The sequence below is a fragment of the Chamaea fasciata genome, unplaced genomic scaffold, assembly GCF_029207755.1.
Source record: "Chamaea fasciata isolate MVZ Bird 193981 ecotype frontalis unplaced genomic scaffold, bChaFas1.0.hap1 SCAF_3, whole genome shotgun sequence".
In the NCBI taxonomy this organism is placed as follows: Eukaryota; Metazoa; Chordata; class Aves; order Passeriformes; family Sylviidae; genus Chamaea; species Chamaea fasciata.
In genome coordinates, this window is record NW_027094088.1 from 24,708,461 (window position 1) to 24,732,997 (window position 24,537).

A 24,537-nucleotide genomic window follows, 5' to 3' on the forward strand; every position below is an offset into this window, starting at 1 on the left:
ACAAATATATTTCTAAGACATTAATTCTAAGTAATCCTTGACTGGGCTGCTGGCTTGTTCCACTGCCCTGTCTTGAAGCTTTTGGATGGAGAAATGCTGCAATATGAAAGGGGAAAATACATTTTAGAAATATGACAAGAACATTTTATTACCATATTTAGCAAATAACCTGAAATTGCTGTAGAGTAAGTAATGGGAAAAGTGGCTAGAAGATAGCAAAGTACCATAAGTTGAGTCAAGCTCCCCAGATCAATACCCAGGGGGAATTCCAAACCCAGTCACTGAGAAGTAAGAGGGTAACTTTCATAGAGGTCACTCTATGAAGACAATTACTTGAATTTTTATGTTTATATTTTGAGAAAACGAGGGTTGCTTGCTTATTGGGGGTCGTTGTAAATATTCTCATCCCACTTTATTAAAATTTTGTTAGTTTAGAACTATTTATTGAACTCATCCTTTCTGAGAGGAGTCAAATTTTCTGAGTGTCCAGGGAAGTGAATTTGATTTTTCCCAAAAGGCTGGATATGAACCTCAGGGTGCTGTGGGTTGCTTGTCACAGAGAGCAGAGAATTGCAAGGTCACTGTATATTAAAGGTCTTGGCAGCCTTTTTGCTGAGAGTCCCACTGTGTTTCATAGATGGCACTATTAGAAAGCTTGAATGTTTTTCCTGCTGTTTCATTAAGCACATATGGGAAAGCAATATTTCTGTGAAAATGAGCTCAGCTCACGTGCACAGCCTGATTTGTGTTATCATCATTTACATCTTCTGCACTGAGAGATTTTATATTTACAAAATCTTTTATTGGCAGCATCACATTACATCTAGTAATACCATTGGATTGGAGGACAATAAAAATGCCCCATCTTCATTTGTAGCATGCTCTTTGAGATAGAGAAACCAAAGATTACATAGATTATTTTAGAGTTTTTCAAAAATCAGAGATCATGGTAGAATAAGGTAGATTGGGAAAAAACCCCACAGCACTAATCATTATGACTATGATTAATTTTTCCATCATTGAAAAAATGTTGTCCTGTTACTTTGATTTCTGAGCAGGAACAGATGTATCTGAGATTATATACATTTTTCTGTACAAATATGTGTATAGTTAATGAAACAGATATGGACACTAGCTACTTATGTGTACATGTTCTTACCAATCAAAAGTGTAGTCTTTTTTTAACTGGTTCAGGTAATATTGGTTCTTTTTTTTCATGAATGTATGGAAAAAATTATAAACTCTCAGTATAAGATGTGTGTAAATACTTCACACATCTGTTTAGCTCCTGTTTCTTTCCTCTGCATATTTTAGCTCATAAATACACCTAGCCTAAATGTTTCGGTATGAATGAGGAGGGAAGGGTTGGTCAGGCATAATGCAGATAGATGTGACTATTTATTTAAAAGCTACTGGCTGGGCTACCTTAATAGCTAGGTTTGGTCAGTTCTATCTGGTTTCCACATGTGTTTCCTGTTTTTCTTCTAAATTCTATACTGCTCAGGGACTTGGGGAGTGCAAGTCCAGGATTTTCCTGAAGGGAAGGACTGCTTTGTTCATTACTGCCATGGGAATGTGTTAAATTTAAGTATGTGTTGCACAGGTCTCGGCTGTGTTTCTCCAATGGCAGACATGAGCTCAGCTTATTGGACATGTAGGAATGGGGAGAAAGTAATTGGAATATTACTTTTTTTTTCAGTGGGTACTAAGTAGAGGGAGGATGTGTGTGTGTGTGTGTGTGTGTGTGTGTGTTCATGTGCTGTTTACTCTAGTCCTCCTTTTTGTCTGGCAGAGTCAGAGTGAGTAAATTTAAAAAGTGACTTTGAAGTATGCAAACTAAACTAGCTCTGTTTTTTAGCCTAGCATAAACAATGTAAAATACATCAGTAGTCTTGAACACTCAGGAAGAGATAAAACATCCCAAACAGAAAACCTGGGAACATTTCAAAAATGTGTTTATTTGAAATCTGTGACAAGGAACAATTGTAATTCTTTTTTGTCCCTGGACAATAGAGTTTTAATTACAGGTGGTTCTGTCTCTTATTATGGTAATCCACCATACATCCCTATAAATTGCTTGTTAAGAATTAAGGTTCTGACTATGCAGCTAAGAGAAACAAGATACTAAGTCTGTGGGAGCCAGTTCATTATCAACATACTTTTCTAAATGTTGCTTGCACACTTTTAGTGGAATTATCACAGTAAAAAGCAGAGTTTTCCAGTCTACTTTGTCATGAGGGATGGCTATAAATTATATCCCAGTTTTAAGTACCCTAATACACCCAAAAGAAGGGATTTCTACAGTCCGCTCCAGGCCTCTGATATCAGGTGAAAAAATCAGAACATGATTTTTCTAAATTCCTTTTATCATTGATAGAATATATGTTCTCCTGCAGAAGTAAGCACTGTAAAAAGCAGTTGCTACAAGAAACATCATCTCCATTGAATCCTAAAATGTTATCATGTTCAAAATTAACCACTTCTTGCTTTATAGCTTCCAACCCTCTAGGGAAAATCTCTCCTGCTTTTAGAGCATCTCAGAGTTGTTGTTAGAGACCAGGCTTAAGCACAGCCCTAAAATTCTATTTGTTTGTAGTCCTCAGGTAGTTAGCTAAGCTTTGACTAATAAATTTCTTTGGCTTCTCCTGACTGCCCAAGGTAACAGAAGAGGAACTAACAGCCTCCTAGCGCACACTTTCTCCATGCCAATTCCAAATTATTTTGTTTCATTAAATTGTGTGGAAGCGTGTAGGTGTTTTGATTTCCTGGCTCCCTGCCCTGTTTGTTACTAATCTGTGCAATCAGTTCAGCTCCTTCCTTTTCAAACAACCAAAGAATGCCTGGGTACTGTGGTTCAGAAATTTACCTTACATCTGGACAGGTGAGGAGGCTCTCTTGAATGGATGTGACAGGTCTGAATGGAGACCTGGGTGTTGCAGTTTCCCAAAGCTCAACCCTGCTCACCCAAGGCCCAGTGGTGTGTGCATGTGTGTGAGTGATGGGGTGGCCATGGTTTGATCCCAGACTAGAGCTAGGAGTTTGATCCTGGAGTCTCTTTGCATTATCCAGGTGGTGTAGAGATGACAACATGATGAAGTCATGCTTGCATTAGTTAATTACAGTCTTTAGGGAGGAGAGATGGAAACATTCCTAATCATGTAATAAACATGCTGCATTCTTGTTTAGATGATTGAGGAAAATGTTGCCCAATTAGGGTTTAAGGAATCAAATTAAGGACTTAAGCAAGATCTAAACTAAAACCATCTTTCTAAATGTCAAGAACTGGTTTGGGAGTTTCAATCTGTCTTTTTAAAAGTATTCCAGAGAGTCATTCTTATTAATTTTTAAGGAAACCGCAACTTTTGGGAAAAAAAAGACAATAAAATATCTCTATGAGAATATAGTTGATCATCCTTTCCACCTCAGAAGATTTTGCAGAGGACAAAAACTTCCTCGAAAATCCCTGTGTATGTTTCACCAAAATTCCTGGAAAACAAAACAAAACAGAACAAAACAAAACAAAAAAAAAAACCCAAAACAAAACCAAAAAAAAACAAAACCCCCCCCCAAAAAAACCAAACCAAAAAAACCCCAACAAAAAACAAATCCACAAACACAAATAAAGATATATGGCCAAGGTATGTGACTTGGAAGGTGAGAAGCAAAAGTGATCACCTTGATAAATGAGGGCAAAGGTAGAGAACACTACTGGAGAAAACAGGTCTGTGAAAATAGGATTTTGCTCCTCAATTTTTAAAGGAGCAGTAGAATGCAGAAGTGCTGTGGGAAAATATTAATTTTTCAAAACAATTAAACAGGAATATTTAATATTGTCAGGTAAACATAGATCCAAACATCAAGATTAGGTGCTGTTGAGGCAGAGAAAGTTTTATGGCAAAGTATTACAAAACCTGAGTGTGTGAAGGAAATTTGTGTTGTTTTCTAATGATGTGCCAGATTCAAACCACCAGGGAGAGGAAAACTCTGCCATTACTCAGAGCCAAGAACTCACCTAAGTTGCTACTGTAACTATGAAGTTTTTCTTGAGTTACCCACTATGGAGGAAATTCTAGAAGTACTTATATGACTAGACCAACTTTGCCAAATCATAATATAAACAAACATGAACAACCAGAGTGACAGAGGAAGTATTTTAGCAACTTAATGTTACAGTCTTGGTCAGAACTTTTCCTTTTCTGCAGTGGTCTTGACCTTGCTTCAGGTAACAGCAGAGATTTTGTTCAACTCTAGTGATCATGAGTTTTTGATATTTATCAAACTTTTCTTCTAAAGAGAGCCAAGTTATTTCTCAAGTGGTGCCAAGTCAGCTCTGTCTCTGCCACATTAGATAGAGCTTTGTACCTAAGCCCATTTTGGGGCGGAATGCTGCTGGTTGCAGGCACTTACCCTCTCGAGTATTAACACGTTGATAGAATTGCCTTTTTTCTTGATAATTCCAAAAATGTATTGTAGTACCATGATTAGGTATGTGTATTAGAGTTCTTCTCCTCTGGGAAGAAATCTCGGCTTGGTTTAGTCCACAGATAAAATATTCCCTTTTGGGATCTGGAGCTGCCCAGTTTCATTCCTGCCTGTGTTGGCTGAGAAGGCTGTTGTGGTCCTTTTGTCTCAAACTGAGATAGTAGCAGTTATGGTTTCATGGGGCAAACTTCCTTTGTTGTAGAAAGAAATGAAGATTACTGGTAAAGTTATGTAACAGTTCATGCTGTGTGTCACTGTTCCTGTTTTAGGAATTGTCTGTCTTTCAATACTGTTGGTCAAAATTGCCTTTTTCCTGCCAGTGTATAAGAACAGGTGCTAAACCAGAGTTTAGTACACTTAAGCTCCTGTGATATGCCACAAGGACACAAATAGTGTATCTGAATGCATTTCATGTGAAGACTGAATTTCTGACTCTCATGATGGCTTAACATGAAGGGAAAAAGATTTTCCTGATGTCTGATGGTACCACAGAAATGGCTTTCATGAAATCTGAAAGTGATTTATATAAAACTTTAAGCAAAAGTTGCTCTAACCAGTCATTTTTTGGTGTGTGGGTGTTGCTGTGACAACACATAAATTGGGAGTGGTTGGCTCTTAGACACTGCACCTGATTGCTTGTGTTATTCCTGGTTTGAGGAATGCAGCTACAGAAATTGCATTGTGGGGTTTTTGTTTTAATTGGGTCCTATGAAACCAATTTGACAAATACTTGGACCTTAATTTGGGTTTTGAAGCTGGTGCTCAAAAGTCCTGGCAGCACAAGATTTCATGCTTTGTGTCACAGTTCAACAACAAAAGTCTCCAAGCAATTTTTTTTCCTAAAATTCCCAATAAAATGGAACTGAATTGTTCCATATCTTAGTTCTTCTAGAAATTCCTTGATCTTTTATGTTGCTTATACTCTAAAATTCTTTGCTATGAAATATTTATTTGTTTGTTTGTTTGTTTTTCCATAGGCTAGGTTAAAAAATCTGAAGTTTTAAAAGTATAACAGGTTTTTACACTGGTGATTTAGGATTACTTCATCCATTTTAATGAATCTATTTCAAAATTTCTTCAAGAGCAGAATTCCACAAATCAATGAATACTGATTTTTTTTTACATTTATATCAATAAATACAGAAATATAACCACATAGTGATTTTTTAAAATTGAAAATATGGCACATATCTGGAAATTTATAGCCATTCTATCCATTCACGTGGTCAAAATAGGAAAGGACCGGCTATTCTCTTGATGCATTTAAGTGTTGTCAGCTTTTTCTCTGACCTTTTGCAAGGACTGGAATGCAGAATCCAGGGAGCTTTCAGTTAACTCACAGTAAGCTAGCATTCCTGATGAGGTCACATAACTTATTTGTCTTACTATAAGTATATATATCCCTTGAATGAGGAAAATAATATTATAGTTTGTTAATAGATTTAAAATTAAAATTATAAGAATATCTCCTCTTCTGGGAGTCTCTTTCTTTTGTCACAATTTTTTCTATGTTGAATAACCAGCTAATAGTATTCAAAACAATTGTTTTACTAAAGGAAAGTAAATATCTTAGTGTCACCATAATTCTGTCAAATGAAAATTGTAAAAGTCTTTTTGGAGGAAGACTTCCATCATGCTTGACTGAGCTTAAATTGAACCCAGTGGGGAGAGCCTGTTGTACTCTGTCTGCATCCACTGAAGGTTTTCTGAAAAAGTCTGGAAACTCAAGTTCATACACTAAAAGAAAATACCCCTAGATGAAACCCAAAATCAACAACATAGGGCTGTCCATATGGTGTAGAAGAGCAATGTCCCTAAAGGTAGATACTACAGATAAATATGCTGAAATTCTAGAGAATGCTATTCATGGAGTTGAATGACTCCTCCAAATGCTTCTCATTTTCTTTAATTTGATCATTTAATTAATCACTTGGATTCCGTTACTACCTGCTTCCTTGTTTTTCTGATTTTCTTTAGGGAGTTATTGCTTTGGGAGCTCTTATAGCCTAATGAAGAACTATAATGAAAAAAGAACAACATAAAACTTTTAGGGGATTATGCTGTCTATGAAGAATTTTAGGTTAACCTGAAAGTTTTCCTCTAACAAATATGTTAAAACCCTATAAGGGTACTGTGCAGTGTGTTTCTGATTAGGCAGTTCTGGCACCTCATTTATTTCTGCTGTATTTGTCATTAGCTTTGTTATAAAATATATTTAGTTGAGTAATTTTTTCTTTTGATTATTGTAATGGCAGTGCTCCAGATACATTTTTTGAAACTCTTTAGATATTGCATCTCTCTGTATGGCTTATATTTTTCTCCTGAGAACTGGACAATTAATGCAATGTGTAGAGGGAGTTGTTTTTATGTTCAGACTATTAAAAAAAAAAAGTGTCCCTTCTTCCTTTTGGATTTTTTTTTCCTATTTTATTCCTGAAGTTCAATTACAAGAGGTTCAAGGACAGTTTTAAATGGAACAGATTATTTCTTGGCTTCTAAATTTTACCTTGAATGGAGAAAATTAGTCTGGACTCAGACCTAAGGAAAAAAAAATTATGGATTGCATATTTGAATGGCTTATTGGTAGAAGAAAACTGCTTTTTCTGCTTTCTGACTTGCACTCAACAAAAGAAGAAAATGTGTATCCAGTGATTTCAGGTATTGAAATCAGATGATGCAGCATGGATTTAGTTGCAAATTAGGATAATGGTGATTTATGAAGGGCTTAAATTAAGAAGGAATTCTAATTCCTGAATGGGAAGTAGAAAGGACAAAAAAAACCAAACCAAAACAAAAAAACACCCCAAAAAGCCTCAGTAATAATGTCTGTAATTAGAAAACTTGAAGAACATTTTAAAGCATTCAAATCTGATCTGATTGTGGTAATGCAAAGAATATTCACATCCAAAGTTTTAGCTGTGTCATAAAGAAAATCCCAGAATAGCAGAGAAAAAATGAAAAGGAGAAAAAAATTCCAACCAACCAAAGAAAAAAAAAAAGGAAAAAGGCCATGCTTGCATTAGAATGGAAGCCATGTTATAATATCCTGAAGTATCTGTGTTTGTATTTGCATCATATTCAAACAATACTCACATATAATTGTATCAGGATGCATAAAGTATGGTGCTGTGTATATATATGTGTGCATTTATATATATAGTTAAGATTGATGTGTATGTAAATAAAAAGTAATTAAACTTTTCTTAATTAAATGTGGATTAGTCTTACTAATAGAGAAAAAAATCTTAAATTTTCATAAATTAGTCCTGCGCAAATGGTCATATTTTTACAATTCATTAGCAAGTAAATGCCAAAAAAATTTTTTTTCTTGTTTCTTTCTTTCAAATCCAGAGCAATTCCTCTTCCCAGAATCAATTTTTTTTTTTTTCATCAGAATTAACTCTGAAATTTGCTGTGGGCATAATGTGTGAGTATTTCTGTGAAATATTTAACTTCATGGAAATGCAAAGCATCCTTTGAGATTTTAACTTCATTTTAGACATTGGATTCAAATGAAAAACAAAACTAAAATTCAAATACCAACAGTGAAACTAAACCCCAGTAACTTCAAAACATTTTTCTACAAAAAGTACTGGAATTCTGGATGCTTTGAAAAAGATATATGACTATATATTTGAACTTTATCTTGCTTAATTTATGTTTTCTTGTAAATTCTGTCTCTTCAAAGTTCCTTTATTTTTTGACATTATTGGCAAATTCTGTGGTCTGCTTGTCCTTTTCTTGTAATTATTTTGCAACAAACATTTAGATTGGTACTAATTAGGATGCTCTATAAAGATAAATATTTGTGGCAAATAATTTTCAGTGCATTCCTCTGAGGCCAGTAGTTAATACTAGAAGCTGGTTTGGGGAACATTATCTCATGTAGATCTTAGAGTAATGACTGAAAGAATGCCTGTGTTCATTGTTTGTACTCTTCATAAAGTCTTCATAAATAACACAGTTGCAGACTTGAAGTCCTTGGAAAGTGTAATCTGTTTATATGACCTATGATAGAAGACTATGGAAAGGAATATGATAATACACTTCAGAAAGCAAAGTTACATAAGGAGGCTGAGGTGCTAAGAGTTGCTTCTAACCCGTTGCTGGTACAGCTAATTCCATCATAATAATAATCACTTTGTTTTGTCCTTAAAGGTCTTCCTGCCAGCTATAAGTGGTTATTTCCAGACATGATCAGATGGCTCTGCTGGGCCAGTGTGTTATGATTGTTGTATTTCTGTTGCTATGCACGTCTTACACACTGTCTGCTGGAGAGCTCCTAAAGAAGGTTTTTGGAAAAAACAGAAGATGAGATTGATTTGGATTTTATTCATTTCTGTATTTCAGATTAAACATTAGCATTGGTTTTACGTGTCATGACATTTATTTCCCTTTAGTAAGTACTGATAAAATAAGAAGTTCACTAAATCTCTGGACATTTTATAAATATTCTTTATTTTCACACTCCTATCTTCACTAACAGTTTAGAAAACTGGAAGTGTGTTAGTAGGTAAATTAGTCACAAAAGATTTGCAAGCAAAGTTTTGTCCAAGTTTCTGTAGTCTGATGGCCTGCCATCATTAATTTGCCTCGGTTTCTGGAGATAATTTCATACAGGAATGTGATGTCTGTGTTCTGATACTCACAAGCCCTTGCCTCCCCACTTGGGTTACCAGTAGGAAGGTTCAGACAAAAGTTCCGAGCAAGTGTTAAAGTAATGCCTCTGGATCCGTAGCAGGATACTTAAATCTTTCAGAGATCAATGTTAGGAAACAGCAACATCCTCTCAGAATCTTCTAGCTTAATTTTTGCTGCAATATTCTTTCTCCTCACACACGGATACATGGAGCTTGTTCTTGCTGCCCTGGGGTTCTCAGTGCATTTCTGTATTGTGTAGCTGTTCTGCAAGTGCCCTGGTGGGCTGCATATTCTCTGCATCCTTCAGGCCTTCCTGTCCTAGTCCAGGTCTGGACTGGAGACTGATACATGTGGTTGCCTTGCATGTTCTGTGAATGCAGGATCAGTTAGGATTGCAAATTCTGGTTTGTAACTCACACAAACAACACGGTTTAGGACTAATGATAGGGGAAATTACGGGAGAAGCAGAGGAAAAAGTTGCCATTAATGTGGTCAAACTGTATTATTCTTATTCACAGTTAAATAGCCTTTAATTAGTTTGACCACAGCTTCAAAATCATTCTTCAAAGCCTTTTGTGCTCCTGAAAGCAAGTTCTCTTGAGAAGGAAGGCTAGGAGGGAAAACAGGGTAACCTTTAGAGCAGTTCTTGAGATGAAGCTCACTCTCACCAGCTACAGCATGCCCACTAGCTCCAGGCTGCTGTGGGGTGCAATCACCCTGTGGGCTGAGCTGCTGTCTGTCCTGGATCCACTGCCTGAGGATGTGTTCATCCTGACCTGTTCAGGGTGGTAGATCCAAGAGACCCTTGAGCCTGCTTGTACTTAATCTCATTCCCATCCTGCAGTGAGATGGAGGAATTGCGACAGAAGCACTGTTGTTTCTGGCGCAGGAGCAGCTCCTTGAGCTCCTTATCCACTGAGTTCTTTGTGGTATGAAGTACGTATTATGTAAAGTTCTTGGGGTTTAGGATGTGGCATGTAGGATTAAAAGGGCTGGACATTCCTAACCTAGGGCATTTTTAAGTATTTAAAGGTTTCTCTTCCTAATTCATACTTTTTCAATATAAACACAGTTATCAGATCAGAAACTTGGTTTCTTCTTTGTTTATTGATCCAGAAATAGACTGTGAAGGCATAACTATGGTTTTATGAAGGAAATCTGAAATTAATCTCAATATTATAAAAGAATTTACTTATTCTGTCTTATATTACTGTTTCACATTTTACTGTGTTATGTCCAGGCCAAAACAACACTGGAGGATTGTTCCTCTTGATTATTTCTAAATCAGTAAAAAGAAATAATTTTTTGACATTTAAAGCCATCAGCTTTGACTTCCTCAAGACTGTGTGGGATATACTATATCATTCTTTAATTCAGCAATAGAATCCTGGATTTATGTTAATTATCCCTCTTCTGGTTAGACAAAACGTTTTCATATCAGACGTTCCCTTTAACAGTGATGCACAGTATTTGAAATCATCAATGATGCCATAAAATTGTTGTATAAACTTGTAAACTTCAAATAATCTCTACAATTTTTTTTTTTTGGTTCTTCAGGAGAGTATACCAGCTGTTATCAGGATTTGCTTTAGCCTGTCACCATGTGCATCAATTAGCAATGGCTTCATGATGCACAAAATATGACATCCATGTTTTTGTAGTAAGATTCAGACTAATTTCTTGGTTTTTTGATGCTTCTATGCACCAGCCAGTTATTACATTATAATCATAAAAACTAAAAGTTCTGGAAAGCATTCAGACTCTCAGGAGGTATGAAATATTTTAGTCCTGAACAGTGACAGTTCTGGGCTATTGGCTCTGGGCTTGTCCAGGAGAATTAAACTATATGTAAGAATATGTAGCTCCTGTATTTCAGATATATCCTTTACAATCGTCCTTAATATGTTGTTTACAGGAATTTCTCATTATATTATTTCATTTTCACTGTTTTTCTATTCAAACATTTTCAGAGAGAAAAATGATTTGATTTCAATTTTTTATTATTTTTTGAGTTAGGATAGACTCTATAAACATGGGATTGTGAGGGAGGACAGACATTTCACATTCTGTGAAATCTTGCAGATTAATTATTTCAGACAGCTTGCCTGTCACTTTAATAGGCATCTCAGTAAGGAAAAAACATTTTTTCCCTTTTTGACTGCAATGAGAGAGGTCAGGAACAGAAAAATCGATGCTATATGATGCAAATTTTATAACAAAGGCATAAACCATCTGTAACTGCCAAACAAAGTATAAAAAGTCAGTTCTTGTATAAACTCCGATGATCTACCCACAGTTGGTCTATTGCAGCAACTACAAGGCAGAAAATAATGGCAGCAATAAAAGTTACTACTCATAAGAAAAAAAAAAAAGTTCTTGGCAGCAAGTTTTCACAGGCAGCTTGCCAGTATCCTCATTCAGTGTTTATGGGAGCATCTTGAAATGACTCCCAAATTAATGACTGTATCTTCCATCACTACAGTCTGATGTCTGAACATGAGGAGAAATAAACAATAGTTAATGATCTGGAAGCTTCTGGCAGTTATTCTATTAGTTCTGGTTCTTATTTTCACTTACTAACAGCAAACTGTTCTGATCAGATGTTCATCTTCGAAAAACATATGTAATGGAAAATTGCACCTCGGATTGCTATCCATTTTAAAGTATCTTTCACCGGGACAGTTTCACACACAGTTAAATTATTTCATTTTGGTTTCATAGCTAGATGATTAGAGATTAAATAGAAAGTGTTTTGTGTTTTGTTTTGGTTTTTTTTTACTGAAAGACCCTAGGCACCTGAATATACTGAAATGTAGGGTTTCCATGTAAACTCAGTAGGGATACATGCCCAACCAGTACCAAAAAGGTTTTTCCTGCTTAGTACCATTGGCCAGGCCAAGCAGCTGGGGCAAGGCAATTGGTTTTTAAGCAAAGCAGGCAGATGATAAATTGCCATAAGATTCATGATTTTTCATTTCACATTGAAATGTGCATATATGATATAAAGGGCTTCTGTGACATTAGCTGTAAACACAAAAACAGCTTTTTGCTTTTTGTCCTTTTCATTTATTTGGAAATGAATGTATCATTTTGCTGGATAATGTCAGAAATTGAGTTTTTTACAAGTTTCTGCAGGCTCCTACAGTGTGTAATTGAATGCAGAGGTAAGATCCATGTGAGAGACTTCACAATCGTGTGATAAATGTTTTCTATATTATGTAATTCTAACACTGGATCCAAGCTTCTACAGTTCCCTTAGCAACTTCATAGGCTCACGTGTTTCTGCAACAGCAATTTTATTTTTGCAAATGAACATTCTGTATCAGCTAGGGACATAGGACTGGAAGGACGCCTTCATTTGTCAAGCCCAGAACCTGGGTGTTAGAGGCACCATGTTAAATAGCTCTTTGCCTGTATTTACAGTGGTGCATTTTAAGATTTTTTTGTTTGTTTTTTTTTTCCTTTCCTGCCTCCCTAAATGTGAGACTCTTATTCTTCCTTGGAGAGCAAGAAACAGTTTTCATTCCCCTAAGCATAAAGTCTGCAGCTTTTTCTAATATCCTTTTGGTCAAAGAGATGGAGCAAGTGCTTCATGTTGTTCTTCCTCTTTTAAATATCTGTTTGTGGGATTTGCATTATCCTGGGTCTAATATTCTGCAAAATTTGATTTAAAAGATTCTGAAGGTCTCACATATCCAATTAAAAATCTCTTCTACTGAACAACCTTAATTTTAACTTATTTTACTAAAAGACTAGAGCTGCTCTCATTTATAGAGAAATACAAGAATACATTTTGTCTTTATATTGCAGTGGTCTTTATATTCCCATGGTGTCACAGAGAAATTCTAGAAACCTTCATTTAGGATAATGTTTAAAATGCATCATTGCTATGTGCAATTTAGGCTTCTCCAGCTAAGACTGATGAAAATCTTTGTTGCATTAGGATATATTAGCTTCTTATATGCTTTTGAGTTCTAAATCTATTTGCTGCCTCACTCTATAATCACTCTTATTCCAGCTGATCTTAATAACTTCCCTTACTTCTCCTCAGAGAACTGATACTATTTTTCTTGGTACATTAAGAGAAAATACATCTCTAATGATATGCTTGAAACACTGCTGGAGTGGTTGAAGAAATTGCTAAGTAGCTTAGAGAAATGCCTTTTTTTTCTGTCTTAATTATTGGTTTTACTTCTTTGCATACCGTTTCCTGAAAGACCTGTATCAGGTGTCATTTTCAACGTTTATTTCTGAGCTTGAGAAGCTGCACAGGCATCTTCCTTGCAAGTGCAACTAATAATCTCCCAATCCATTTCAATTTCAGAGTTTTAGAACTCTATATCTAGTTCCACAAAAAAATACAGACTATTTACAGGAAGCTTCCAAACTAAGAAAATGGCTTTCATAACTGGCTGCTGAATTTCAAGTGAACATGCATTATTAAACTTTATTCAAAATGCAGCTTAGGAAGCAAAAATAGAATTCCACTGGGGACAAATTTTAATCATTGTATGTTAGGTCTGGATAAAAATTTACCCTGTGTGAATTAATTGAAATACAACCATTTATTGTCATTGATTAAAGGTAAATCTTGACATGAAAGAAATTAGCCTGGATCTTCATATGGATAAAAAGTATTGCATTAGGAAAGGTCTCTTATAGCTTCTCTGGCAAAAAACGAAATTTATTTTTCAAGAGTATACAATTATAATTTAAGGTATAGAGGAATGTTCATGAAATTACAGCAGCTTGCCAGACCCCCAAAAATTTCCCATTCTCCAGTTCTGCTCTGTGTTAGCCATAGGAAAAGCAGCAAGGTGCAGCCAGACCTACATGTGAATTTAGGAGAGAACTCTCTCTGAGGTTTGGCACGTTGAAGTCAGCTGCAATCACAGCACACTGGGCACCTCAACTTTCTCATACCTTGTGGTTGAAACTGATAGGGTAGATATGCTATAGATGGCCTCCATTGCTGAAAACTGTATTTTATAGCCATAAATACATCCCAGTCTTCAATTTTGTTCTTTCATCTAACCTGCTTATATCAACTTCATCCATTTATGCTTTAGACTGTGTTTGTCAGTCATTTCAAAGGCAAGTCGGAAACTGCAGTTTACTGCTTGACTCCTATACTGCTTGATTCCTGCACGAAACAAGTATTTCTTAGGAAACCACTTTCCAGGAATAGACATATTCTTTTTACCCTGAAAGAATTATGTTGAGGAGTATTCAAGACATGAGATTTTGGTATTCTGCTCTAGAGCTAAGGACAGGCATTTGAACTTGCACCTGGTTTCTGTTGGACCACTTGTAAATAAGTGTAAGTAGGTATTTAGGGACTGGAAGAAGAAGAAGTCAGAGGAGGACAGGGTGCCTGGATATGCTGGTACTTTGTCCATTAACAGCTCCAGAGACACGTGTGCCTTAGCTGATCTAGCCCTCATTACATGTCTTTGAGTAGATCTTTTTTCTTTTTTATTGATGATTATGTGCAAGATCCAAAGTTAAATACCCGCGTTAGGAAACATGAGCTGGTGTCCCATGTGAAGAGATAGTTTTGTAATACAGATGCAGTAGAATGGCTCTGATTATGGTCAGAGGATATTTTTAATTTATAGCTCACATTAGTGTCTTTTTTCTTAAGCCCAATGGAAGGAAAAAACAGTTGATTTTTTTTAAATCCAGAGGATTTTTTTAAATTTTTAATCCAGAGTAAAGACCACTCTGGCTAAGCCTCATGTGAAAGCATCTGTAGGCAAAAAATGTGCACTCACTTTTCAAGTTTAAGATTTAAAAATCAAAACCAACAAAGTATGGTCCATTGAAAGAAAAATCTGTTTTAATTTCTTGATATCTGGAAGCCCTACTTGGAAGAAGGAACCATATGTAGGCTAATGCCTTTCTACCTATTTCACAGAATGGCCATAGAAATGGAATAAAAATTAGACAAACACTCTTTGATTTTTGAGGGATAGGTATGTATCATCAGCTTGGATCTTCTGCCTAGTACAGGTGAATCATGCTTACATATTATCTGACATAAGGAGCCAAGACCTTCTGTTTAAACTGCAGCACATCTATCTATAAAATGCCAAATCTTATTTGAAAATTGTTGTTGGTGAACTGTCTGCTGTGTGGTTTTAGATAAGTTTTTAAATAGCCACATTTTTGAAATGTGTCTCTCTCGTTGGTTTTTGATTGATTGCTGGCCCCATTACCCATTTCTCTGCTGTCTGGAGAGCTGTGGATCATTAGAAATTTCCCCTTTGTTAGCCTTGTTACTGCTTTTGGGTTTTGGCTTGCAATTTTGACAGTGTCAGAATGCCCCCCCACCTACCAGGCTGCTTCATTGCTCTAAAAACTCGGGAGGGATTCACCAGTCACCTCTGCACTCTCTGTTGACAAGGAGCTTTAAGGAAAATCTTGATTGTTGTTGGTAAGAAGTACTTTGAACTTCTACAAAATCTGCTTAAGTTTGGCCATAAATATCCCATTCAATATTAGAACAGAACAAGAAACTGCGCAAACATTAAAAGTATTTTCTTGCATCAAACAATTTTCCCAGTGTGTAATTATGCAATATTTAGGTAATAAAGTTTTAAGCTGGTACACGCCTGTAACTTCCTTATACTTTTTTCTATTAAAACAAAGTGGCCTTAAGCATTTCAGTTTTGTTTTATATTCACTCCATTTCCCAGAATAATTAAGGCTTAGTCATTCTTTATAGTGTCGTACAGGTAGGAACATAGGCCTGGTTTACAATGACAAAGGCAGAGCCAGGGAGTAGAGTCTGCTGTTGTAAGAGTAACAAGTTTTCAACAAAGTTCTCAACTTTCTGTGTTATGTAATAAATAAAAATTTCACTGTCAGAACATCCAAAATCAGAGTTCTAGTTGTGCAAAGAAGTATTGAATCTCCTGACTTCAATAAAAAAAGGACGTTACACCAGCTAAGGATCAGGGTCTACACATTCAAGATAAGTCCCTTAAGATGAAGGAAGGCTGAGACAGATTTATAGGGTCACACTTTTCTCTATTTACCTGCCTTATCAGACCAGAATTTTCAAGCCTCAGTGTTTGCAGGCAATGCATGAGGTACTGCAGAGCTTGCACTGGTGTTTCTAATGATTGCAGGAGTCCCAGAGCAGGGCTTTGGTTCATGCAAGTCCCAAAGGCAGCTTTCTAGGTTCATTTTGCTTTTTTCTTTAGACTGCGATAACATTCTTTCAGGGTTCCCTCTTACATGGCACAGCTATCTTGAAGCTTATCTAGTACTGATCTATGTCATTTAGGAAACATTGCTTTCATCTGGGAGCTCATAATATTCAGTCAGTGTGTGCCATTCATAACTAAATAGCCTCTGCTCTTCATTGTTCTTTTAATTAATGATTGTTGATTGGTTTGACTTGCTGCACATTGTTGCAAGGCATGATCAAAGAAAATCCATGATTAATCTGCTAAACTAGATGTCAGATTAGTAAATTCCTCTGTGCTATTACAAAGATTTTTCTCCCTCAGTAAAGGCCTGTCAGTGGATGATGGCTTTGCTATACCTCTGACAGGTCAGTCCAAAGGTCAGTCCCTGAAAACATGCATACATTAATGCAGTAAAGCGTGATGAGTCATTTATAGCCAGTTCATAACTCCAAGAACTCTCTCCACGAACATTAGTCAGGCACCACTGAGAAAAAGATCATTTACTTTGATTGCTTTTGAAGATGAAGAACAAATTTATACCCTATCCTGTTGTGAATACATGTAGGTTTTTCTCAGGTCAGTAGTGGAATCAATCAGTGTCGTAAGCCAGAGAGCAGTGTTGTGATTGTCTTTTCATCAGTTGGACTATCTCCCTTACTTCTATGTAACCCCTTTAGACAGAACTTGATTGACTATGAGAAGTACTGGACTTGATTGACTATGCAAAGTACTGGACTTCAATTTAAAGTGATAAACAGTGAGCTGAAGCACCAAACATTAACTTTCATAAATATCACTATAATCACTGGTATTTATTAATCTAATTTTCTTCATTTATAAACTCTTTCATGAAAGGGATCCCTCAAAAAAAAAAAAAAAAAAAAAAAAAAAAAAAAAAAAAGGCAACCTAAAATGCCCAGTAGCAAAAGACGTAAGCACAGTAATGTGCACACAACTTGTTTTATTTATGGATCTTTTGTGCAGCTTTACTGGAGACCCTTGCTTTCTCTATGTCTTCACAAGGACAGCTTGCAGTCTGGGATTGTCAAGTCTTGCTGGATGGCAGATAGACTGGATTTCAGCTTCCTCTGATCCTGCTTTCATCTGCCTTGGCATGCCAGAAATCCTTCTTTTCCCTGTCTGCCACTTCATTAGCCACTGCAGTGATGGCATTTGCTCTTGGCCAGAAAGCAGAGAGTTTGAGCTTAAACACAGACCTTCTGCTTAATAGCTCAAAGATGTTCATATGGATCTCCTGTTTCCATCCTTTCTTTCATTGATAACGTATGCATCCCAGTGCTGGAAGCTACTGGTTGAGATGAAGGATTGCAATAATTTTCCCCACTGACATAGATGGACTGGATTGACTGGTCTTCTTTCTTCTGCTTTATGAAATGCTTCCTTATCTCCAGAAATAATACCTTTTTAGCAGAAGAAAATTAATAGATGCATTTTAGGCTGTCCCATTGGGGCCTTCCATTTGTCTCATTTTGACCCTGTATCAACAGAATGATTCTCTGTTTTGGCCTCCACAATGCAAAGGCTTTCATGGTGCTGCCATCTGCTTTTGCTGGTAGATCTCTGCTACAAAACTTACCTCAACTAATTGTGCTGAAATTTAGGGGTTGTTTGTTCGTTTGTTTGTTTGTTTAATTTTTTCTTTTTGTTTCTCACTTTTAAAAACTTCTTATTCATTTTCAGCATGAGTTCTTCTGTTTCATACTACTGTTGCTTCTAGCAATCAGGATAAGCAGTGGTCTCAGATATTTATCATTTGAGAGATCCCATGTGAGTAATCAGAGTTCACCTGTGATCACCACCATATATTTTGAGTTGGTTTGTGTTCAGTTAGGGAAATCTTTTACTGATTTTTCACATAACTCAATATTTGAAATGCCAGTGCTCTTCCCTAATTCATTTTCCTATTAATTCCTCACATGTGGTCAGAAGATTAAATATAATTATTTCTGTTAAATAGCCATAATTTTGTTTACTCTTCAGCTTAAAGGCCTGGGAAGAAAAAATTCTAGCTTAGGATCTGTTAAGTTGCACTTTCAGTTGTCTTTTAAACCAGTACAGTAATTATTCTAATTAATCTTTCCTCCTACTTATTGAAGGATTTCTAGCGATGTTCATTTTTACAGCCTAATTAGCTTTCTGCCATGAATAAAAGATGCTATCTTAGAGTAGGCAGTGGATTTCTGAAGTGACAGAAATCACATAAAACATATATGTCTTTTTCATATGGGAATGAATGGCTCTGGCTGTTATTGAAGGGACACCATCTTTGGAAAAGTGGAAAAGAAGTTACCACTCCTGTAATGTTTATAATTTTTTGAAAAGTTATTTAATTACAGATGTTGTTTCTCCGGAAAATTGTTAATTCTCTGTTGGAAGAGCACTGTCCACAGTTGTGTTGTTTATGTCCACAATAAGAAAGATTTAGGTCTTTCTATAATTGGGAAAAGAGCACTATTATCTCCTGACTTATATTTTTTTAACAAGCTGCAGTATTTCCACAGGCCATAGTACTTAAATCCTCCAAGGATAGTATATGGTTTCCTGTAAATCTGCAAACTGAACTGAGGTCATTTTGCACCTGAACTTTTCCAGGCATGTCAGCAGATTGCTGCAGTTTCCTTAAGACAAAAGAAAAAGCAGAGCAGCTGAAAAGAATTAATATTGAACTTGACACATCAAAAATGTCATTTGTCACTTGTGATTAAAGCCTTTATCTTTAGTTCTATTTTTATATTCGTCAGAGGTCTCCCTTAGCTATCATTAGGCTCCACATGGTTGGAGTTAGTCTGACCTTTGATCCATCACCACAGACAAAGGGATCTGTTGCTGCTAAATTGGAGCATCAGCTAGTCAGCAACAGTATAGATCAACAAACGTAAGTTTGGTTAATAATGATCAGCTTAGCCACTCCATTTGATTTTTAAGACCGTGTGGTTAATGTAGATGCTGATCTGCAAAAGAAAGTTTCGATTCATAACAAGATTTAACATTAGGAATTTACATTGTGGCAATTCAATCTGATGTAAAAAGATAGTTTAAAGTGATGTATATTTTTAGTATACTCCTACACTATTCAGTTGAGAAAACAGGGAGTGATAGTTTTACAAACTTTCTATTGTTTTTTTTTTTTTTCATTCCTCTGAAGCCTTCCAGCAGTTTGCTGACTGCCACAGAAACTGTGGTTCTTTATTTTCAAAGTACAAGGAACTGAAATGTTTGAGCCATTGCGTTCCTACCCTACCACAGTACCCTCTTTTATACCATTGTAAACCCATTCTGTCATACTGCATACAAACGGAAGAAATACTTAAAAATATGAGAAATTAATCTTTCAATTATTAGCTATGTCTTCTTTTTTTTTTTTTTTTTTTTATCGTGGGCCTGAAAGGCAGCATGTCTAGCTGAAAGGCAGCACTATTTTTATGGGTGACCATAGGTGATGTCTTTTCAGAAGCAAACCATTATTTTATTCACCGTTTAGCCACACAGAAAGGCTCACACTGCAGCTGTAAGTCACACTGCCGATTGATTCAACTCCTTTCAGGATCTCAGTTAAAGCCAGATGATGTGTTTTGTGCTACAGTTTATTGTGGATGTGATGTGAAACTCTAGTTACTGACCCTGTGTGCTTACTGAATCTCTTTCCACAATAATAAAACCCTAAGCCAAGTCCTACTTTGGTCTCTGGTAACTATAGCTCCCTCGTGAATAGAATGAAAACTAGTCCTATTAGTAAGTATTTTTGTGGTAACAACTTCATTATTCTAAGGTCATTAACACACTTCCTCTTTTACTGCAAGTCATTGTGGGTTAAAATCATTATTCTAGGCATCTACATTTCGTTTATCAACATCTAATCATAAATAGCCAGCAGTTTCTGGAAGCTGAAACAATAGATGTCTGAGGATTGTTATCCAGGAGATCATTTCTCTGCCCCTCCCACTGCCTTCAGCAAACACCTCCATGCCTGAAGCACTGTTTACTGTGGAAGTGTTGATGATTAAAACTAAGAATCTGAGCATTTAAGGACTGAAAGTACCACTGTGTTTCCTTGATGTGCATAAGCACAGGTGCTGTTTTTTTCAGCAGTTACCCCTGCATTGAACCACATAGCTTGCCCTTTGCTGTAAGGTGTCTCTCTCACTTAGGACATTAGGCTGAATCATCCTGTCCTTTGTCTTCGACAATCGAATAATTTACTCTTGTTTTAGGTCAATTTTGGTAGATTGTAAATGGGCTTCAGTATCGTGTTTTCCTCACTGAAATTTCCAAATTTTCAATGTCATATTTTTCAGTGTCAAATTGGAATCTCACATAAAATTTTCTCATTTTTGCGAGTCTCTAATTCTCCTTATTTAAGAAGGGAGACAGATAGCACTGATACAGGAACAGCTGAAAAATATTTCTTCTGTGTGGCCTCTAGGTTGTTTGTTTGTTTGTGTGTCTGGAGCAGCACCTTCATCCTTTATTTATGTATTAATTTCTTTGGGAATGTTGTTTTGAGCAAATCAGTGCATAAATCGATATTCCACCACCATTTCCTGTATCAAACTGAATAACTTGGTAGGAACTGGCAAGGTCTAGGTTAATCTTCAGGCATTCCAAAGAAGGCCAGTGAGAATTTAAAGTGAGGGTAAGGAATACAGGTTTCTGACACATCATAATGGTGTAGCAGCATTTTTAAACACTATTAGTAATTTTTTCAAAATCCTATAGGACTCTTGTAATTCACCTCAATAGACCAGGCTCTTTCTGACTTATTTTTTATTTTTTAAATTTATTTTGATTTAGAGCTCTCCTTTCATATCTTGGTCCCACAGCCCTCACAAAACCGTAGGATTTCTTCAGTTATGGTCCTGCACTTTCATATGTTACAACATGAGAAAGGGTCTCCTTCAATGATGAAAATGCTGTATGCCTGGATGGAAAATGAGTTTAGGATTTCAATAACAGACCCTAATCCCATCCTACTTCTTTCCCATGCCTCTGTTGTCCTGCTTTTCAGTTTGTAGTTTTTATGTTTTTTTAATAAAAAAATCAGTTGTAGAAATAGCTATTTGAAAAAATTGAATTTCTCATCACTCTGAGGTATTTGAATTTTTATTAATGAGATATCTAAAATCAAGGTTTTTTTATAAATAAACATTTCCTCTGTGCACTTCACTCTTCTTCCCCAAAAAATCTTTACACACCTCCCCCCCCCCCCCCCCCCCACCCAAAACCAGCTTCTTGTCACACTTGTCTCTCTGCTTTTTGGATAATTTAATGGCTTGTCCTTGTGGGCCCAAGGTGATTGTTTCTACTCTGTGTATAGTAGTGCCACAAAATGCAGATAACTCTCCATTCTCCCACTTACTTCAGATATATTTCCATAAAAATGAAGGGAAATTTCAATTCATATTTTGTCACTGCAGGTCTGAAGTTTATTGCAACAAACATAATTTTTTGATTATTCTTTTAAAATTTTTATTAGGTGTTTTGCTCAGCCCATTTCCTGCTTCTGTGAAATCAGTGCTGACACCAGTGAGACCATTGGAGACATAAGGTACAATTTTGATATATTATTATTCTCTAGAAGGTGGTGTCTCTGTGTTTTCATTATTTTCTACTTAGCAAATAAGGTGTAAGCAAGTTATTAGAGAGAAAAAGATCCGAGTAAAAGAGAATGGACGTACGGTGTACTTCCCGTTCTTTCCACTATTTCCCATGTTAGGTCTCATACAAAGATAATATTTGTTTTATTTTTCAGCTGTTAAACCATGATTGCAAAAAGTGTTATGCAGAGAACCACATCATAAACAGTAAATCCAGATAAGCAATTTGTTTTACAATTTTCACCATATTCTTATTATTCAGATACACCATATTCAGATTATTCAGATACAATGAGAAGTCAAAAAGAACCTTTTTGTGAAACACCTCTTACCTCTTCTCACTTCCCTCCTGGCCCCCAGTGGCAACAATGGGAAGAAAACTTAAGTCATAATTTCTAAACAATGAAGTATGAAGTTTTCTCATAACCAGCAGAGTTTGTTTGAAGTCACATACGGTTACATTTCACACATGTAAATGTGCTCGGCACTTATTCAACTTTGGAAGTGTCGTTCCAGTTTCATATCAATAAAACTGTTCACTGCTCACTGGTGATTTTTAAAATGAACACATTTCAGTTCAATTTGGTTTGTTCTCTTCTTACTGTGAAGTGAATGTCTCCATTTTGCACTCTTTACTCCTGAGAAGGGCGTTAATGTGCTGCTTTGGCAGCTGGTGTTGCTAGCAAAATACAATCTCTGCTTTCACAGTGAAATTGCCAAAGTTATAAAATATTGAGCAGGCATGTCAGTCTGGAAACAGTTATACAGGCCATTTACTGGAGCATTTCATTGTGGGAGAAAGAATAAAGTGGTTTTCCAAGACAGTCAGTGGTGGCCTTCCCTGCAGTAGGGCTGAGTGTTGAAAATGGTGGCTGGAGCTGGTGACCAGGGCTACATCCATGAGGTACATCCATGCTGCAATGCAGGCCTTTGGAGATCATTTCCCTCTGTCACTGGCTCTTTTAGGCACTATTTTAAATGAGTTGGTCTCAGACATGCTGCTCCTCTGAGCACTCAGCTCTCAAGGGTGCTCCCCACCACTCTCCTACCTCATGGTGCTCGGCCACAGGCCTTTTACACATCTGAAGAGTGGCTCTGGCTTTCAGATCTTGGATCCAACTCTAAGTGTTGTTACTGACTACAGTGAGAAGAGAAGGAAAATTTGAAGTGTACTTGGGAGATTTTATGGCCTTAGAAGTTTGTGCTTCATCTTCCAAAAAAACAAAAAGAGAGATTGTGAGTGTATCTCATCATGCTCTTTCCAGAACAGGCTGAACAGAGCTTATGACTGAATAAAGCCATGAATAAAAAATGCTTTAAAACTCTACCTTCCCACCTTTTCCCTCTCACTACTTCCTTCATTCCTGCTTTGATTTTAATCTCTTTGGGGTTTTTTTTGGATTACAAATAGTTTTGTTTGTTTCCATTACCAAATTACCAAACAAAACTCTAATTAAACAGTTTGTACAGAAAGCAATTAAAAGACAAAATGTTTTTCTCCTGATAGCTGGATAGTTATGTGTTGTGTGGCAAAACAGCAGTTGCAATGTGTATTTATGTAGGAGGTTAAATCTGGTGTCAAAGGTTTGCAATGACAGATACAGTATGTTCCTACAGCAGTGACAGTGCCATTGAGAGAAAGATTTTTCCTGTAAGCCTTTTCAGTAGGTTGAAGGTTGCATTTTCAACCTCCTCAAAATACCAGGTACTAACATTTTGTGCTAAAAGTGGCTTAAAGCTCTTCAGGAAAACAGTAACAATTAGTCCCAAATACTGTTTATTATGAAGGGATTCAAAATGTTTATTTTACTCCCATATAAACTAGCTCCAGTCAGGATATTTTGGAGTCAAATTGTGCTGACTCCTGAGGCCAAGTATTGTAGCAGTGTAAGTCACAGTAAGAACAGGTCTTGCTCAGACCACTGTGGTCCTGTTATGGGGCCTTCATAATTTCACAGAATCTTTTTGGTTGAGACTGATCCTGATTACTCTGAAAGGAAAAGTATCCTTTCTCACTTGTACATTTGTTATTGTTTGTATGGAATAGTCAGCAAGAAGGTTAAGAGTTGTAAATAGAAGGTAAAAAGGGACAAGAAAGAAATTAACGCCTCTGAGTGCTTGTAATGTGAGAATAAAAAATATTGCTGCTCATAGGGCTCTATACTGCAGCAAGTCCTGACCTGAATGAACTGTGCTGGCATGGAAGTACATGAGACTATCCAATGCTCTTCCAAACTGGGAATTGTAAATCTGTCTTTTTTATAGGCCCTTTTTATATGGAAATCTCTCCTCTGTACAAACAGTTTTGGAAGATGAGCCTTCTTCCAGAGCTCCCAGATTTTAGTGAGGTAGCTGTTTTGGGGCTGGGTCCACATCGGCAAGTGTTGCTGTGCATGGTGCAACTTTGTCTCGACAGCTTGTAGGGCAAATGCATTCTTAAAATTCAGGGAGCATATGTGGAGAAAATTAAGAGTCTGAACATAATTCATAAGAGCTAAATAAACAACTATGTATACTGACATAAGGAAAGTTGATAAATGATTCTGGCTTTTATGTTTCTTTTTAAGGCTTTGGTACCTAATTCTATGCCAGAGAGACACCTC

General features: G+C 36.4%; 1 long non-coding RNA gene across 2 annotated transcripts in view; it reads left to right on the plus strand.

Annotated features, from left to right (window-relative positions):
- LOC136287634 (uncharacterized) overlaps window positions 1-24,537 on the plus strand; it is a 311,120-nt gene that overhangs the window by 116,479 nt on the left and 170,104 nt on the right. For both annotated transcript variants that reach the window (XR_010720224.1, XR_010720223.1), the window contains exon 3: window positions 21,814-21,885. This is a non-coding gene — a long non-coding RNA (uncharacterized lncRNA). The remainder of the gene's footprint in view (window positions 1-21,813; window positions 21,886-24,537) is intronic.